At 39.2% G+C, this 13,653-nt stretch overlaps 1 protein-coding gene across 1 annotated transcript in view; it reads right to left on the reverse strand.

Moving 5' to 3' along the window:
- Positions 1 to 13,653, reverse strand: part of Rrp5 (Ribosomal RNA Processing 5) — a 385,044-nt gene that overhangs the window by 357,441 nt on the left and 13,950 nt on the right. The gene's annotated exons all lie outside the window — the stretch shown is intronic.

Here is a 13,653-nt window from a genome sequence, read left to right on the forward strand (position 1 = left end):
CAGCAGGGTAAAGGAAGCAGTTAAAGAAAAACAAATGGCTTGGAGGAAGTGGACAGGCAGCAATAGTAGAGAGATTTGGCAGAAATAAAAAAAGAAGTCAAAAAGGTATGTTAAAAAAAAAAGTACAAGAGAAACGGAAGAGCTGGGAAAGTTTCACAGGAACTTTACAGGAGGATATAAAGGAAAGTAAAAAGGTTTGGTATGGTTTGGTGAAGAATAGTTTAAGAACTAAAACACGGCAGATATTGATGCAAAAAGATGACATACTAAAAAGATGGAAAGAATAGCCTACTTCTCAGAATTGCTAAATATTAAACACAGTGAACTGGTAGAAGGGAAGGAGCAAGAAGAAACAATGGGGGAAAAAAGAAGAAGAAAAGGAGATATCAATATTAAAAACAGAAGAAGCCATACAAAAGATGAAGAGCGGTAAAGCAGCAGGAACAGATGAGGTAACTAGGGAAATGATAAAAGCAGCAGAACTAGGGAAATGATAAAAGCAGCAGGACCAATAGGGCTACAGTGGCTGTATAGATTATTTAGAATAATCTGGAGGAAAAAAGAGATCCCAGAAGAGTGAGGAAAGAGTTTAATTATCCCGATATTTAAAAAAAGGTGTGGTTCATGTTTGTGGGTTTCTGTAGTCACGTCCTAGTTCGTGAACCATGGGCATCGGCTGAGTGGCCTAGTAAGTGGTCCTGAGAGTCGGGATACCAGTTGCTATGGAATGGGAGTGGGCATCTCGGACATATTCTGAGTCCTGACCCTCCTTGTGCTCAGGCGGCTAGGACTATACAATTCACTGGTGGTCCATAACCTGTTAGAGGAGAGATCCTCACTTGGACTATGTGCAAGTAGGGCAGCATCCTGCTTCATGAATTTACCGAGCTCAGAACACTTTAAGCAAGCCTCGGACCTATGGGAGTAATGGAGTCCCACTCCCATTTGACAGGCGAGGGACTCCTTGGAAACAACTTGGCGAACGAAATGGAATTCGATGGGGAGCTATCAATATTAATGGGGCTTATGGAAGAAAGAAGGTAGAACTGGCTGAGTCAGCAAAGAGGATGCATCTGGATGTGCTAGGAGTAAGGGGAGATAATGAGGAAGAGATAGGAGATTATAAAGTGTACTTGACGGGTGTTAGAAAGGGAAGGGCAGAGTCTGGGGTAGGGCTCTTTATCAGGAATACCATTGCACGCAACATAGTTTCTGTTAGGCACGTAAATGAGCGAATGATGTGGGTAGATTTGTCAGTGGGAGGAATTAGGACAAGAATTGTGACCGTGTATTCACCATGTGAGGGTGCAGATGAGAATGAAGTTGACAAGTTTTATGAAGCATTGAGTGACATCGTGGTCAGGGTCAACAGCAAGGATAGAATAGTGCTAATGGGCGATTTCAATGCGAGAGTTGGGAATAGAACTGAAGGATACGAAAGGGTGATTGGTAAATGTGGGGAAGATATGGAAGCTAATGGGAATGGGAAGCGTTTGCTGGACTTCTGTACTAGTATGGGTTTAGCTGTTACGAATACATTCTTCAAGCATAAGGCTATTCACCGCTACACATGGGAGGCTAGGGGTACCAGATCCATAATAGACAGGGGTCGAAAAATACCGGGCGCCTGAAAATTTTTACCTGGCGCCCGAATTTTCAAATTTGGTTTTGAAAATTTATTTTTTGAAATCCGGATTTCCCTTTCATGTACGTTCCCACCACTTTACAAAGTAACAAGTCATGTGGTGTTTCACGTTTCTTTCTGTAGCTCATATATTCTAATGTTCGCAATAAACATTTTCATTGCTTTTGGCAGAGTCTTGAATTCTGTAATTGCTCCTCGTACCTTGGAACTGGACGTTTCAGTTCTGCGCGGGAGCTGCCTAGCGGTCATGGGTGATATCGTTGTAACCCATCAAACAAGTATCCTTTCATGTGGACATACCGTAACACATCGAGTTCCATTTCAAATTATCCGCGATCGGTAGCAGAGTTCAAAGATCAGACCAGAGTTGTGGAAAATGCAGAGAACTACTACGTTAAATAATTCCACAAACACTACATTACCGCCTTCCCTCCCGTGACTAGCCGTTTCTCAACTATTGCCGCCAAAGAAGTGCTGATAAATTCCCGTGGAATTCATTCTTTGCACCTAGAACATACGGAATGACATGTTTATCAATTCTTGTATTTTCACCGAACAATATTTCTACTTTTAATTTAATTACAGCACCTCGGTATTGAACGGTTTGCACTTTATAAATACGGTTGTTTTTATTCCTGTGCGTTTATGGAAAATTGGCAACGTAGCATCAGATATCGAAGCCCGCGAACTCGGAAGCCATTTAACGCTGGTGTATTTTACGTTTCTGTGGCATACTTGAGGAAATCGGCAAAATGAAACGAACAAACCCAACAAATTGACTGATGCGAGTAAATACAGTGTACTCTTTCAGATTTCTTCGTAAGTAGGGCCCGTAAATGTAACACAAAGTGATGTGATACAGAAGCGAGTGTATGTGAGAAAACACTTGCTGGAAGTGCCGACTGTAGTGTTCAGGTGATAAAAATCATGTTATCCGTATTGAAGATACTGAATGTAGGATGTTAAAAGGTTTGTTTTTTTTCACCTATTCAATACATATAAATTTTATAAATTAGGAATTTATTGTAGATTCCACTTGAGACATGTTTCGCCCTTCATTGAGGGCATCATCAGTCAAAATATCACCTCAAGGTAAAAAATCAGGTAACTGGTTAGTAGTAGACATGTACAAATTATTACATATTATTAACAACAATATAAAAATTAAGTATGGGAAAAAATTTTCACAAAAGTGATGGTTGAACATGTAGGTTTAGATGAAAAGTCAGCACCAATGCCTAAAAATAACAAAGTAGAGTTCTGCAGTGGTGCTCTGGAGAAACAGTTGACGCAATCATATGAAAATAAAAAGTTTAAAAAATATTTACAATAAAACAATTAAGGGAGAAAAGGTGTAGTGTTTGGCATCAATGTTAGTAACCAAAAATTGATGTCAAAGGTTGGTAACTATACAGTATTTATATAGTTCAATTGAACAGTTAAGATAAAGTTTTTTAAAAATATTTACATTTAACATTCAGCGTAAATGTTTGTAATAAAAACTAATGTTAATGATTGGTAACTATATAGTAATTACATTATCTAATTGAAAGTTGAGAATTTACAATTATATACATATTTACACAAGAGCAGCTGGTGCGCAAGGATAAAAAATTTTAGTACCAAGTGCGTCCTGATGTTTTAGAGGTTGGAAGAAAGAATTAGCATTGACATTTCAGAAATATGTAGAGCAGATTATTTTAGTTAAAAATCACCGGGGGTAGGGGAAATTTTTATAGCCAAATGAGGTTTTATAGGCATCAAGCTGAAAGTTTTCCAGTTGAAGCGCCGAGATCGGGACGGAGACTGGTCAGTGTGGCTGGAGATTCATGGGTAATCCGTGCGTTTGAACGACAACAATGGTGACAGTTAAAGTGGGTAATTGCTAATTAGGAAAAATGTTGTGGGTTGAAACTTCTGCTTATTCTTTTAGTTGATTTCTGTAGCATCGATTGTGATGTGGAGACATCGGTGTGAAATGCCGGTGAGACAAAATGATATTGTTCCGTGGAATAAAATAAGGCGGACTACGGGATGAAGTTGTTGGTCTTTGCTGGTCTGGTGAGATAGAATAGAGTTGCTTGTGTTGTGGATTGCTGTGGAGAGATTAGAAAGTATACGGCAACTGCAGAGTCAGAGCGTTAAGCTGAGGTGAGGCATCTTCTTATTCTGACTGCGAAGAGGAGCCGTAGTGGCCCGCCATATTTGTGCCGATGTGCACTGGGTTCCGGCGAGTTGTTGAAAGTTGGATTGTAAGAAGTGGAAGTTATCTGTAATTGAGACGTTAATAGTATTAGTTTGTGTGTAAGAAAGGTTTATGGTAAGTAATGAAGAGTGAATGTTATGTTACATACCTGATGTGTCGCTGAGAGGTGATTGTTGATGAGTATTGGTGGACTAAGAAGGAGGCTCAGTCGGTAATACGCACATGCGGTTAGCAATGGCGGCGGGAGGAGTGGATAGCTTTGGGGGGAAGGGGCATGGGTGGAGTCATGCGCAAAGGTGAGCTGTCAGAATGGAGGAAGGTAGAGTGGAGGGGCGAGCTAGTTGTGTATTGGGAGTGCAGGTTGATGTAGTGTTGGTTATAAAAAGAGGGGGGGGTGGGATAAGGAACCGAAAGTTACGCGGATAATATTGATGCCTTTGGTTAATGTGATGAATGTTATTTGCTTGTGTTGGGTGTTGTATTGTTTTTGAAGGTCGAGTGGTTCTTATTTCTCGTGTTGTATCGGTGGGGTCGTGGTGGAGGGGGGGGTGCTTGGGTGGGAGGACGTGTGGGCTTGCTGTCGTTGTGTGTGGGGGAATTGGTCGGAAAGGGGGAGGTGGGGGTAGGGGGGTAATTGTCGACGTGCTGGGTGAGTTAGTTAATGTGGTATTGAAGATTTTAGACAAGTTGTTGCCTTGAAAATTTATTTTTTGTAGTAAGGTGGGAATTTGTTCATAAAGGGGGTTTTTTAAATCTATTATCTCGTTGAGGTTTTTATCCTTGTTGAAGTGTTGGTCTAGATAGATGTATAGGTTCTCAAACTCAGTCATTAGTTTGCCCTTCTCGACTTTTTTTAGGATTGTTATTGTGGTAATGTGGTGGCCAGTGTCCCTCATGTGGGTGCTCATTGCGGAAAATTTATTATGTTTTTGGGCATTGTAGTGTTCTAAATAACGGGTTTGGAAGCTTCGGCCAGTTTGTCCGATGTACGAGGAGTTGCATTGTGAACAGGTGAGTCTGTAAATACCTGAGCCCGCGTAGAGGTTTCTTCTTGGGTTGACAGAGTTCTGGTTGAAAAATATGTTCTGGTTCGTGTTCTGCGTTTTGAAAGCAATGTTGACTTCGTGCTTTTTTAGGGGGTTGGCTATCTGGTGGATAACTGGATTAGTGTATGTGAAAGTTGCGTATTTGTGTTTATTGGGTTTTATTGGGGAAAGATTTGTTGTTAATTTTAGTTTTACTTTGTTGATGATCTTGTTGATCATGTTGGTGTTGAAGCCATTGAACTTGGCAATATCTGTTATGTAATCAAGTTCTTTTTTCAGATTGGTAGGTGAAAGGGGGATTTTTAAAGCTCTGTATATTAAACTGTAGTAAGGGGCTTGTTTATGGGAGTTTGGGTGTAAGGAATTATTGTTTATTGTTAGTGGGGTGAAGGAGGGTTTTCTGTGTATTTGAAACTCAAAAGCGTTGTCCATTCGTGTGATGTTGATGTCTAAAAAATTGATGGAGCCGTTGTCCTCATCTTCTTTTGTGAATTTTATGTTGTTGTCTAAAGTGTTTAGGAATGTGAGGATGTTGTCGCTGTTGTTGCACTGTTTATCGATGATTACTAGTGTGTCGTCGACATAGCGGAGCCAAAGATGAATACCATCGATGGAGTTTATAATTTTATTGTGTTCTAAGTTGTCCATATAGATGTTTGCTAGAATGCCAGAAATAGGGTCTCCCATAGCTAAGCCATTTTGATGGTAAATCTTGTTGTTGAACGTGAAGTAATTATTGTTCAATACAAAGGTTAATATTTTAATGAACTCATCAATTTCTATTTTGCTTAGTCCACTGTGTTTGGAGAGGTTGTTTTTTATGATGTTGATGGTTTCGAGAACTGGGATGTTCGGATACATGTTAGTGATGTCAAAGGAACATAGAATGTGGTTTGGTTGCAGTGTAAATTTATTCAGGGTTTGACATAGGTCAATTGAGTTCTTAATGGGGTATTTGTTGTTGAATTTGTAGTGTTTTTTGAGAAAGTAGTGTAGAAATCTTGAAGTTTTGTATGTTGGACTGCCTCTACTGTTGATAATTGGTCGGATGGGGATGTCTTTTTTGTGGGTTTTGGGTAAGGACTTGGCTGTGGGTAAAGTTGGATTCATGTTGACTAGTTTAAAGATTTCATGGTCATTTAAGAGGAAAGTTGAATTTTTGAGAAGGGTTTTCAAGTTGCGTTGTACTTTTGGTATAGGATCCTTGTTGATGGTGGTGTAGGTTGTGTCGGAAAAGAATTCTTCAGTTTTTTTGATGTAGTCCTGTTTGTTCATGAGTACAGTTGTGTTACCTTTGTCGGCTTTTGTTACTATAACGTTATTGGTGTTTATTTTGGTCTTTAAGGCATGGATTTGTTTTGAGAGGGTACTGTTTTTGTTGGTTTTTAACTCATTAACTAGGGAGGGCAGTTTCTTTTTTATTTCGTGTCTGATGTCATTTTGTTTCTCTGTGGTGATCTGTTTACTAATGTTGGATTCTACTTCTGCAATAGTGGTGGTTAGGTCATCGATAGTATTGGGATTAGGCCAATTGTGTTTAAGGCCTCTGTTTAGGAGGTTCATTTCTATGTCAGAGAAGGTGGTGTCAGACAAATTGATGGTAGTAGGGGTGTTGTTTGAAATAATGGATGTAGTATCATTGTTCTTATTGTGGTTTGATGTGCTTGGTTTGGTTCCCTTCAGATGGGCTAGTTTGAGGTTTAATGTGTCTTGTTTCTTTTCTAGTACGTTGGTTAATTTATTGTCAGTATGTCTTAGGAAAGATTGCCATTCAAGAGGGGATAGGTGTTGTGCAAGGGTTAAATGTGTTCGATAAAGTTGTAAATTTAAGAATGATTTTTTCCTGTATAGTTGTTTAATCTCGTCCTTCAACCAGATGTTGTTGACTTTGTTTTGGGTGATAGTCGAGTTTTGAAACGGAATGCTTTTCCTTTGCAGTGGTCTCAAGAATTTGGGTACTAAATTTAGCTTAACACATTCTTTAAGGAAATTAATGTCTTTTGAAATTTTGCCGATTTTTACCTTGAGGTTTAGGTATTTGTTGGTTTTCACTGTAGCCTGGTTGGCTTTGACGTTGCAAGTGATAAAAATCATGTTATCCGTATTGAAGATACTGAATGTAGGATGTTAAAAGGTTTTTTTTTTTCACCTATTCAATACATATAAATTTTATAAATTAGGAATTTATTGTAGATTCTACTTGATTCCACTTGATTCCACTTTTAACATCCTACATACATGTAGTGTTCAGGACGACAATGACCAGCATGACATTTATGGTGTTCAAGACATTGATATGTCAAACATTAAAAATCCGTCGAAATTTCAATTTTCAGGCAAACGGAAATTTCAGCACTTTTAGCGTAGTGCGTAAAGAAAATGAATGCTAATATGTTACAGCATTTGAATGCACTGTTCATGACATCTTATCATATTGCAAAAAATAACTGACCTTACACTGATTTTGAAGATTTGGTTACAATGTTATGCAAGTTGAATGTTACTGATTCGAGAAGGATGTGAATGATACACAATGCAGAGAATCGTAGCTTGAATTACAGCCGTGGCTGTGCTATGAAGAAGGAATTGCGAAATGTAAATTATGCAGTAACTTTCGCAGTATTGTCGACAGACATTCTAATAATAATGTTATTTGTTTTACATTATTATTAGAATGTCTGTCGACAATACTGCGAAAATTACTGCATAATTTACATTCTAAAGTTGTATCCGAATTTTCAGGACCATTTAAACTGGAAACATTTAAAACATACGAAAAATCCTATCCTCACTCGAAGTGTCAGGAGGCTGAACAAAATAGCGTAACAGACCCAAAGGGCTTGGTCTACCAAGCGACCGCTGCTCAGCCCAAAGGCCTGCAGATTATGAGGTGTCATGTGGTCAGCATGCCGAATCCTCTCGACCGTTATCCTTGGCTTTCTTCACCGGGGCCGCCATCTCACCGCCAGATAGCTCCTCAATTGTAATCATGTAGGCTGAGTGGACCTCGAACCAGCCCTCAGGTCCAGGTAAAAATCCCTAACAGGGCCGGGAATCGAACCCGGGGCCTCCGGGTAAAAGGCAGGCACGCTACCGCTACACCGCGTGGCCCGCAGGAGGCTGAAAGTTTCATGAAAAATCCTGAATGTGCACTTTTAGCGAAGTGCGTAAAGAACATGAATGCTAATATGTTACAGCATATGAATGCATTGTTCATGGCATCTTATCATACTGCAAAAAAAAAAACTATTTTGAAGGTTTGTTTGCATTGTTAAGCAAGTTGAATGTTACTGATTCAGAGAAGTATGTGAACGATACACAATGAAGAAAATTTATTTCATACATTGCCTCAGATCTTCGTGAAGATTTTATATGTGGCATTAAGGAAAGTTCATGTCAGTATCTTACTCGATGGATCAACAGAAATTTGATGCTGAGGAGCTGATACTTTACATTCATTTTTTTAAATAAGCTGACTTTCAATCGTGTTATTGGAGGATGCAACAAGTGATAGCTATATGGAGGCTCTAAAAACAGAACTGCCTCATTTAGGAGTTGGAGAACTCTTTACGGTACAAAACTATTAGGTATAGGGACTGATGGAACACCATGTGTGATTGGTGTCCGTAATGGTATGGTTACAAAAATATCTGAAAAAATTGAGAACTTGGTAAAACGTTCACTGTGTTGCACATCAACTCCAACTCTTTGTTCTTCACTCACTGAAAAATGTGAGACTTAAAAATCATTGATAAAATTGATTCTATACTCAGGAAACTATATATGTTTTATCTACATTCGCCAAAACGACTTCGCGAACTGAAGAAAATTTTGGAGTTGCTGGAATGTGTAATATCCAAATTGGAGTACTTACACCAAGTTAGATGGGTAGCAAGCAAATTAAATGCTTCGCAAGGAGTCAAAGACTGGGAATGCCTAGTGGTGCATTTATATAATATTTCTGAAAGGAAAGGTGAAGACGGAATCACGGCTAAAGATCAACGACTTCAAATTTGTCATCAAATCCCTTCTTGTATGACTTCTGAGTATATTCAAAAGACTTTCACTTGTATTTCTGAGGCATGTTCTGATTTTAAGTCAGATAACCGTGCATGAAAATAATGCAATTAATTCATTGCAGCAACTTCACAACACCAAGGGCCCAATGGTAGAAAAGTTTTTTCTGCTATAGCACTTTCAGGAGTTTTCAGTAGAATACAGTTATCAGGTGTGTCGAATAAGAATTTCACGGGCGACAAGGAACTTTGGCAACTGGGATTACCTTTCTGAAAGACACATTTCTTCAAAATAAGGACGTTCAAAGTGCCACTGGTGTTATTGACACACATTTCTGGCCATCAGGAAAACTAGAAAATTATGGCAATAGTGAAATACAGCTTCTTGTCACTCATTTTTCAAAAAACCTTCCAATTGAGGTGAACAACGTAGAAGACGTATTGAGCGGGTGGTAGGCGTTCAACGTAGTCGGGAAAGGTCTTCCAATGAACGATCTACTTGAAAAATGGCTGTCTGCGAAAGGACGATTTCCGATTTTTGGAAAGCTCCTTAGTATATAGTGGCAACAATTCCTGTATCGACTCATCATGTGAGCGAGGGTTCAGCACGATGAATATTATTAAACACAAACTGCAAACCAAGCTTGTCGACAAGAACTTAAGTGATCTCATGATATCTTTGAATGGACCATTTTTAAAGGACTTTGATGCAACAAAATGTATTGATCGTTGGTGTTTTGGTGGGAAATCATACAGGCACATGTAGTGTAATTTTAAAAGACACTGACATTGAAGGTGACTGGTGATTATTTGGGTTAGTATCTCTTAAAATATAAATTTTCGTTCTTACATGAACTGAGACTATACTACTTAATTTCAAAACCAATACGTAGCTTTATCTTAGTCTAACCTGTGATTTACATAATGTATATTTGCAAAAAAAAAAAAAGGTGCTGGTTCCTGATAAAAAGGAGCTGGCTACTGAATTATTTTTATTTTCTTCTACCCCTGATAATAGACTATATCTTAACAGACTTTGAATTCAGGAAATCTGTTAGGAATGTACGAGTTTTTCACGGATTTTTCGATGATACAGACCACTATCTGATCTGTAGTGAACTAAGTATCTCTAGGCCTACGAGAAAGTGAAAACTGTCTGCAAACGAATAAGGGTAGAAAATCTCCAGGACGAGGAAATTAGACAGAAGTACATGGATATGATTAGTGAGAAGTTTCGAACAGTAGGCAGTAAGCAGGTTCAGGATAATAAGTGAATGGGTGGCATACAGGGATGCTGTAGTAGAAACAGCAAGGAAATGCCTAGGAACAACTGTGTGTAAAGATGGGAAAAGGCTAACATCTTGGTGGAATGATGAAGTCAGAGCAGCCTGTAAACGTAAAAAGAAGGCTCGTCAGAAATGGCTCCAAACAAGGGCCAAGGCAGACAGGGATTGGTACGTAGATGAAAGAAACAGAGCGAAACAAATAGTTGTTGAATCCAAAAAGAAGTCATGGGAAGATTTTGGTAATAACCTGGAAAGGCTAGGTCAAGCAGCAGGGAAACCTTTCTGGACAGTAATAAAGAATCTTAGGAGGGGAGGGAAAAAGGAAATGAACAGTGTTTTGAGTAATTCAGGTGAACTCATAATAGATCCCAGGAAATTACTGGAGAGGTGGAGGGAATATTTTGAACATCTTCTCAATGTAAAAGGAAATCACCATGGTGGTGTTGCAAACAGCCAAGCTCATGGGGAGGAGGAAAATGATGTTGGTGAAATTATGCTTGAGGAAGTGGAAAGGATAGTAAATAAACTCCATTGTCATAAGGCAGCAGGAATAGATGAAATTAGACCTGAAATGGTGAAGTATAGTGGGAAGGCAGGGATGAAATGGCTTCATAGAGTAGTAAAATTAGCGTGGAGTGTTGGTAAGGTACCTTCAGATTGGACAAAAGCAGTAATTGCACCTATCTATAAGCAAGGGAACAGGAAGGATTGCAACAACTATCGAGGTATCTCACTGATTAGTATACCAGGCAAAGTATTCACTGGCATCTTGGAAGGGAGGGTGCGATCAGTCGTTGAGAGGAAGTTGGAAGAAAACCAGTGTGGTTTCAGACCACAGAGAAACTGTCAGGATCAGATTTTCAGTATGCGCCAGGTAACTGAAAAATGCTACGAGAGGAATAGGCAGTTGTGTTTATGTTTCGTAGATCTAGAGAAAGCATATGACAGGGTACCGAGGGAAAAGATGTTTGCCACACTGGGGGACTATGGAATTAGGTAGATTATTAAAATCAATCAAAGGCATTTATGTTGACAATTGGGCTTCAGTGAGAATTGATGGTAGAATGAGTTCTTGGTTCAGGGTACTTACAGGAGTTAGACAAGGCTGTAATCTTTCACCTTTGCTGTTCGTAGTTTACATGGATCATCTGCTGAAAGGTATATAATGCCAGGGAGGGATTCAGTTAGGTGGAAATGCAGTAAGCAGTTTGGCCTATGCTGACGACTTGGTCTTAATGGCAGACTGTGCCGAAAGCCTGCAGTCTAACATCTTGGAACTTGAAAATAGGTGCAATGGGTATGGTATGAAAATTAGCCTCTCAAAGACTAAATTGATGTCAGTAGGTAAGAAATTCAACAGAATTGAATGTCAGATCGGTGATACAAAGCTAGAACAAGTATTTAGGTTGTGTGTTCTCCCAGGATGGTAATATAGTAAGTGAGATTGAATCAAGGTGTAGTAAAGCTAATGCAGTGAGCTCGCAGTTGCGATCAGCAGTATTCTGTAAGAAGAAAGTCAGCTCCCAGACGAAACTATCTTTACATCGGTCTGTTTTCAGACTAACTTTGCTTTACGGGAGCGAAAGCTGGGTGGACTCAGGATATCTTATTCATAAGTTAGAAGTACCAGACATGAAAGTAGCAAGAATGATTGTTGGTACAAACAGGTGGGAACAATGGCAGGAAGGTACTCGCAATGAGGAGATAAAGGCTAATTTAGGAATGAACTCGATGGATGAAGCTGTACGCATAAACCAGTTTCGGTGGTGGGGTCATGTGAGGCGAATGGAAGAGGATAGGTTACCTAGGAGAATAATGGACTCTGTTATGGAGGGTAAGAGAAGTAGAGGGAGACCAAGACGACGATGGTTAGACTCGGTTTCTAACGATTTAAAGATAAGAGGTATAGAACTAAATAAGGCCACAACACTAGTTGCAAATCGAGGATTGTGGCTACGTTTAGTAAATTCTCAGAGGCTTGCAGACTGAACGCTGAAAGGCATAACACTCTATAATGATAATGTATGTATGTATGTATGTATGTATGTATGTATGTATGTATGTATGTTTAAAAAAAGGTGATAAAAAGGAAAGAAATAACTACAGAGGGATCAACCTTACTGCACACTGAGAGAGTATTGGAAGGAATACTGAGGAGGAAGCTAGAAGGAGAAATGGTTTTAGGAAAGACAGATCAACGTTTGAATTGATCTTTACAATAAGACATATGATGGAGAAAAGATGGAAGTTTGGAAAAGACATGGTGATGACATTTATTGATATTGAGAAAGCTTATGACAGAGTGCCCAGGCAGTTGGTACGGGACACATTAAGAAAAAAACAAGTTAACAGAGTGGAAGTGCAAATGATAAAAGCTATGTACAAAAATTGTGTTACTAGTGTGAAGACTAGTAGAGGGAAAACAAAATGGTTTCAAGTTGAAACTGGTCTCCAGCAGGGAAGAGTACTATCCCCCATACTATTCATCATAGTCATGGATGAAATTCATAAGAACATTAAACAGAGATTGGGAGGACAGGCAACAAAAGCCATGTTGGTTGCAAATGATATAGTGATATGGGGCGAGGGTGAAATGGAAGAGCAAAAGCAAGTAAATGTATGGAATCAAGAGATAGAAAAATATGGGATGAAAGTGAGCACAGAAAAAACTAAAACAACGGTCATGACAACGGGAAGGAAGGAAGGAAGGAAGGAAGGAAGGAAGGAAGGAAGGAAGGAAGGAAGGAAGGAAGAGGAAAGGTAAAAATGAATGGGAAAATTGTGGAAGTGGTAAGTTTCAAGTACTTGGAAAGTATGATCAGACAAGATGGAAAGATAACCAAGGAAACTGGGAAAAGAATACAACAAGCAAATAGCTTCTACTAGAGTGTGAGGGGTATTTTGTGGAAACCGAAGAAATGTAAGAAAGTATTATATACAACCTATTAAGAACCCACACTAACTTATGCACCTGGATCGTAGACTACAACAAAACGAGAGGAGAGTAGAGTAGAATACAGGCAGCGGAGATGAAATTTCTAAGAGGTATCGAGGGCAAGACCAGAAAGGATAAAATTAGAAATGTACGGATAAGGACGGAAATCTTGAAACTTCAAGGCAGGACAGAAACAATAAAGCTAAAGTGGTATGGGCATATGATGAGAATGGGAGGAGTGTGCCAAAAAAAAAAATTCTGAGAAGTTGAAAGAGACCACGAGGATGACTCCGAAAGAGATGGTTAGATTCAGTTTGGGAGTACATAGAGAAGAGGGGAGGAAAACCAGAATATGTATATAAAAAAAGAAGAGTGGTGGAGAAACAGGCAGCGATGAAGGTTCTCGATTCCCAACCCGACCCAGGAAGCTAGAAACGGGAAATGAAGATGATGATGAATAACTGCGATAAGAAAAATCGTCATTGTTCTAGACATCACAGTACTGACCAACTGAAACAC

The sequence above is a fragment of the Anabrus simplex genome, chromosome 1, assembly GCF_040414725.1.
Source record: "Anabrus simplex isolate iqAnaSimp1 chromosome 1, ASM4041472v1, whole genome shotgun sequence".
In the NCBI taxonomy this organism is placed as follows: domain Eukaryota; kingdom Metazoa; phylum Arthropoda; class Insecta; order Orthoptera; family Tettigoniidae; genus Anabrus; species Anabrus simplex.